Source organism: Serinus canaria, chromosome 1 (genome assembly GCF_022539315.1).
Source record: "Serinus canaria isolate serCan28SL12 chromosome 1, serCan2020, whole genome shotgun sequence".
Taxonomy (NCBI): domain Eukaryota; kingdom Metazoa; phylum Chordata; class Aves; order Passeriformes; family Fringillidae; genus Serinus; species Serinus canaria.
The window spans coordinates 99,764,159-99,770,158 of record NC_066313.1 but is presented as its reverse complement, the minus strand read 5'-3'; the positions used below and the strand labels follow the sequence as shown (position 1 = coordinate 99,770,158).

Below are 6,000 nucleotides of genomic sequence, written 5' to 3'. Positions count from 1 at the left end.
ATGAGACTGCAGCAGCACAGGTCCTTGGAACCTGGATAAGGTGGCAAACCCATCCTAGCAAGTGGTAAGAGTCTCCATTCTTGCTGGAGTTAATGGACAACCAAATTCTGGGTGGAGAAGAAATATTTCTAAACTGAAACTTCTTTCTCTCAGCTCTTCTTTCTGCTGAAGCAAAAAAATCACTGAGTTCAAAATCAGTCAAAGGCTGATCCAACAGCTTATGCAAGTGAGTTTCTTGCCAAAGGAGGGAGTGCTGGAACAAATGAATAACTTAAAGAAAAAAGGGGATACTTTGGTAACATGTAAAATAGTTTAATGGTGTGTTTGAGCCCATTAAAAATAGTGCATTTCTTACTGGAGTATGGAATTGAAACAGGTATTTATATTTCAAAACAAAAAGCAAATGCTAAATGTCATTCTGGCAATTATTAAGCAGTTTATTTTTAAAATGACATTAAATTTAAAGGTTATATTTTTATAGCACAATGCAGTATCATGTAAAAGTGCCCTTACACTGAATGATGGAGAAGGGTATTGCCACGGGAGCAAGGAGACATTTAATGCAAATAAAACCTGCTGCTGCTTATGAAGGATGGTGAACCAAGGCAGAGTCATGCTGTGAGGGCCAGATCCCTTCAAGAATCAGAATTAGCTTGCAGACAAGTGATGTCAAAATTTCTGGTTGGCAATTCCCTTTGCAATCCTGAAGGAGGCTATATTCACTTAGACACTTCACCTAAACCTCATTCTGGTTTGCAGAGGTTTTCAAGCAGTCTTTCCAGATACTGTGCTTGGTTTCCCTCTGCCATTACATTCCTCTGTATAGAAGATTCAACTCTGAAGGGGAGCAAGTTCGCAAAATGCAGCTGATGCTTGCTTAAGCTAAAAAAGTTTGAAGTACTTCAAAAATAAGCAAATAGAAAAAGAATCATATTTAGGGCGCTTGTGACAATCTGCACTGCTCAAAAAAATCCATGTCTGCAGTCCCTATAGTTGTGCTGGCCAGTAAACTCCATTTAAAGCCAAAACTCTGTTTTGTCCATGAAGACCTTCACCTTGACAGATGTCCTTTCTCCTCCACCTTCAGTGTTAATTCTTAGGGGGGCCACTAGCACAAACCTGAAAATAGGGACTTAAGGAACTGGCTTTTCCATAAAAACATGAACATCTCGGGCAACACAGGAGGAGGGGAGGGGACTTCATGAGTGATAACTTTGCAGCCCTCCTTGGTAACAAAGCAGCCTGGCCAGGGTCCCCATCCCTTGGCAGGGCTGAGCAGGATGTCACACGTGAGTCACACTGTGCTGAGTTCTGCTGGAAATGCTTGGGAGTGAAAGAAGAGTTTCACAGAGAAGACAGTTGAAATGAAGATGCTTTATATAAGGGAAAATACAAGAGGTGGGAACATGTCGATGAGCTAAGGGAGAGAAATTAAAAGGTAACGTGCTTGACGTGCTTGTGCACACTTTTTAATACAATTTTTATAATATTTCTGTGAAAGCAATAATTTTTCAATGTACTCCATAAATTGTCCTTGCAAAGAGATTTGCCCTTTCTGGCTCTTTCTCCAGTTAGGTGTTGCCTCAGTTGTCTTCCTCCTGAGAGCCTGATTTGAGCTAACAAGAAAAAATACTATTTTCTATAATCTCACCTGTCTCTATTCTGCCTCCACTTGCCTCAGCCCCACACAGTGAAGTCCCAACATACCCTGGTTGGAGGCTGAAGAAGAAGCAAAGACCATACTACAGCTCAGGGCTGATTCTCCCAATGAGACCTACATATTTCCCCACCTTCTGTCCCTAAGGTCTTCTGAAATTTACCATACAAATGCAGAAAACTTCACCAACAACCTCCCTGTGCAATACCTCCTTGTCCCAGGCAAAACCACAGGCAAATAGCTAACATCTACCCACAAAGTTTTGCTAGCCTCCAACTTCAAGATATTTGGAAAAGGGAGAAAAGCAATTTAGAATTTTTTATTTTTGCTTATTTCCTGCAATGAAGAAAAATAATCATTTAACTAGAAATACTGTACTTACCTTCTTTACTCTGACTGAAGCCATCGTTCAGTGTCTCCAAAGCATTATCTTATATTACCTTTTGGAAGTGCTGTAGTAATGCTGCTCAGACACATCTTCAGCATATTCCTTTTCCTACTTTTCACAGTTAACCTCATTTATAACTGGAAGAACACCTCTTTAGAGATGGCAGCTAATGTAACTGTTGGGAAAAAAAAAAATAAAAACAACACTGGAAAGAATGGAAATAAGTCCCAAAACCACTGAAAGTCACAGACAGAACAAAAAGAAAGGCAGGTCATGTTTTAGAAGTAGAGTAAAAAAAAAAAAAAAAAAGGGTTTTCATTAATTGTGGAAAACAGATACATACATACCACATGAGGACAGCATATGATATGTATCAATCACTATCCTCCAACTCTTATTTCCTTTTGTGAACTTTCCTTCTGTTTGTAGCAGTGTGCAGGCTTTACAGACTACTTGAACATTTTCTTCTTGCATCTTCCTATTTCCATGAGATCATTTCAGCAGAAGCATTTCCACTTCAGCAAAAGCAGACTGTTCCTCTTTGTATCAGGCAAAGCAGATGGAGAAAACAAATCATTAATTTATGACTTAGAAGATACGTTTGTATGACAGGACTTTGTAACACCCTACACTTCTTTTTTAATTTTTCATGACATTTATGAACAGATAGGAAAATAAAATTAGAAACAGGAGATTCCTCACAGTGGCAGTATTCTGTCCTCAATCCTCATGCTGTAATTACAGATCCTCTTCTGCCAGGAGCAGTTCCAGGTAAGGCTGTTCCTGCTTCCTACTATTCTCAGAACCCCAACATTGGTGTGTAAGGAGTCAGGGCTGTCTGGGGGGGAAGGTGCAGCCTCTCTCCGCGGCCGCGGGAGCTGGACGGGTGCCCGGCTGGGTGCTCCCAAGTCCAGCCAAAGATGGCCACACGATGTGCCAGTCCTGGATCGCCTCCGGAACCCTGGGTAATGGTTACCATCTGCAGCGTGGGTGGTGCAGGCGGGATTGTGGCTACAAAGTCCCAAGATAAAAGGAGAAATGGACACCCGTATAGGTACCAAGAAGCTTTAATTTTCCCAGTGGGGCTAGGGACGGGTGTCCACTTCTCCTTCCTTTATCTCAGGACTTTGTAGCCACGATCCCGCCTGTGCCACCCATGCCGCAGACGGTAACCACTACCCAGGGTTCCGGAGGGGATCCGGGACTGGCACATCATGTGGCAGTCTTTGGCCGGGCTGGGGGCACCCAGCCAGGCACCCGTCCAGCTCCCACGGCCGTGGAGAGAGGCTACAGTTGGCGCCCAACGTGCGGCTCCAGGAAGGAGGGGTGAAGAGGGGATTTTGGGGGCAACAGCAACTTTACTCAGCAGCAGCAGAGCAGCATGTCAGGCCATGGCCTTGCAAGTGGGAATCAGCCTAGTCCAGAGATCCCATGTCTTCTTTGGTTCAGGATGGTGCCCAAGAGCATTTGGATACACCTACCATATCCTGCACAAGAGTGTTTCACTCTCTTGCTGGCTGAGGCCTGCAAATAAGCATTTGGAAAGAATGCCAAGTTCCCTGGGCTGTTGAAGAGATCCAGTTGCCTGTGACAGCTCCACAAGAGTAGGGCTGTTCGCTTGCAAACAGCCTGGGATCTCCCTGTCTTACACTTGCAAGGTTTCCCAGTGGCCAAGGGAAGAGAGGAGTGGTCAGAAATATTGCTCATCATGCTTAAACAAGAGACTCAGTTCTCCATGTCCACAGCTGAATTATTCCCAGAGCAAAAGAAAGTGTGTGCTTTCTCACTGTTCCCTTAACTCCTCTAATAGCTTCACGGAGCAAATTATTTGTGTGCCTCTGGGTGCTGTGGATAGCCTTCTGGGCTTTTTTATGGACCTCTGAGCATCACAGCTATCAGTCAACACTGACAGAGAGACAAGGTTATGAAAGTATGTATTCTTTGGAAGCTGGATCTGATTATTGGTTTTGTTTGTAAAACTGCTCCAATTATGTAAGCTGTGACAGGCTCTAAGAGAGCAATTTAATTTTTTAAAGTTGGATGAAGAGACTGCTGTTTTTACTTAATTGCCAGCTCTATTTTTCAGTACCAAGCAGAAAACAAACTCCATTCTAATTCCCATAATAAGCCAATTCAAATTAGGGTAATTACCACAGGATAATTGCAGACTACCTATGGTTAATTAGGGCACTGTGTGTTTACAACACTCCAGAAGCATAAATACTTAATGATAACCACAGCTTCACAGACTGTTACCACTTAATTTAATATATTACATCATTATTATTGGGAGGGTTGGAGAGAAAAGAGGCAAAACCTTGAAACATGATCAGAAAAGCTGCAATTGCCTCTTTCCCCAGTAGTAAATCAGCTTGCCTGATAATGTCATTATGCTGAAAGACTCCCCTTTTTTAGGGGAATCTTGTATTCACTCAGCAGGAGAAACAAGTGCACAATCACCTGCCCTGAGCTTGAACTCTGAGCTTAATGGCAAGCAGAAAAACAAAGTGAGATGAAAGATGGTGGTGGACTAAGTCCCCCTCACACAGCCCTGTCTTTCTGGGGCACCATGCTGGTGGGACAGTGGGAACTCTGCATTTTTACCCTGCTGAAAAACACCTCATGAAGCACAAGTATTCTCATTAGACAGAGAAACAAATATATGTAAATTTTACTTGGTGTGAAATGCTGTCTAGTCTTCCTTGGAAATCTGGGTGTCCTTCATTTAGTCATTATTTCATTGAAAATGTGACATCATAAGCAATAAGAGAAAGTGAAAGCAAGCATTTGACTTCAGGATATGGAGAAATGCAAAGGAAATTCCATCTGCAATTAGAACAAGGATTAGGAATATAAAACTCACAGAAACCCCTCAGTTTGCTCACTGGCACCTTAAATTAGTCATACATGCAGAAGTTAGCATTAATAGAGCAAAGGAAGTTCCCCAAAGCATGTCCACAGGTGGAGTATGACCATGTGCAGTTTGCCGGTTGTGTAGAATAATTCTTAGTCTGTTAAAGTCTTTTTTTAAACATACAGAAGTTCAGAATCCCCATCCCAGACAACAGGGAAAAAATTAAAAATCAGTTCCTTCCTCTTCCTTATGGAAGAAAACACTGATGCCTAAAGTGGTTTTGATATAACCATCCATTGTAGTTTCCAGCCTTATCAGCACTTCATGATAAAATAGTCTCATTCATCTATAAAGAAAAAATTTAGTCAAATTTTTTGTTTATAACCTTTCTCAAAAACAGCCCTAACAGAGAAGCTGAGTTAATAACACATGTTGCCAGTCTACTTTGGGATAACCTTCCATTCAAGTGACAAACGTGACAACTGGTGATCCTTTTTCTCCCTTTGAATTCTATTTTCTGAATAATACTACAACTTTCTCAAGCATCTTTCTCAGACACGTCTGTCATTCTTCAAAATGGAAAACTAGGTTTGCAGCACCAGAAGCTTCCTTGTATGAATGCCATGCCAATAGTAATGGACATTTCTGCTGCCGATCACCTTCCATTGATTTCCAGCCATGACCATAAATCAGACATATTTTTATTAAATCCCTGATTATAACTCAGCAGTTATATGAAACTACCAGAGTTAGAGACATCCATGGGAATGCTACTGTTTTGTTCACACTCTGCATCTAACCACTGGGCTGTACAAACTGTGCTTCATCTGCCCCATTTTCTGCAGAAGCAGGAAAAGGGTGGGAGTGCTGCCAGCAATTTGTATCTCCTCTGGAGCTGGCTGCAGTACTTTGTTGACCCATAACTATGTCAATGGTTCTTGGTCTCTGGTTTAGACATAGCTTCTGGGTCTATCCCAAACATGAATCACTGTTGGTGAAAAAAGTCCATTTGCATTCCCTGGCTTGTTACCACCCTCTTATCCCTCATGAAGAATTATTTCACATTTATTTCATAATCTCTAAATATAGTATAATCATGTT

The 6,000-nt window shown here is 41.9% G+C and overlaps 1 long non-coding RNA gene across 1 annotated transcript in view; it reads right to left on the bottom strand.

Annotated features, from left to right (window-relative positions):
* Positions 1–2,009: 2,009 nt before the first annotated feature.
* The window catches only part of LOC127059234 (uncharacterized), a 46,241-nt gene continuing 42,250 nt past the window's right edge, over positions 2,010–6,000 (bottom strand). Inside the window, exons 2-3 of the long non-coding RNA XR_007776867.1 lie at positions 2,393–2,584; positions 2,010–2,220 (exon numbers count right to left, since the gene is read on the bottom strand). This is a non-coding gene — a long non-coding RNA (uncharacterized LOC127059234). The remainder of the gene's footprint in view (positions 2,221–2,392; positions 2,585–6,000) is intronic.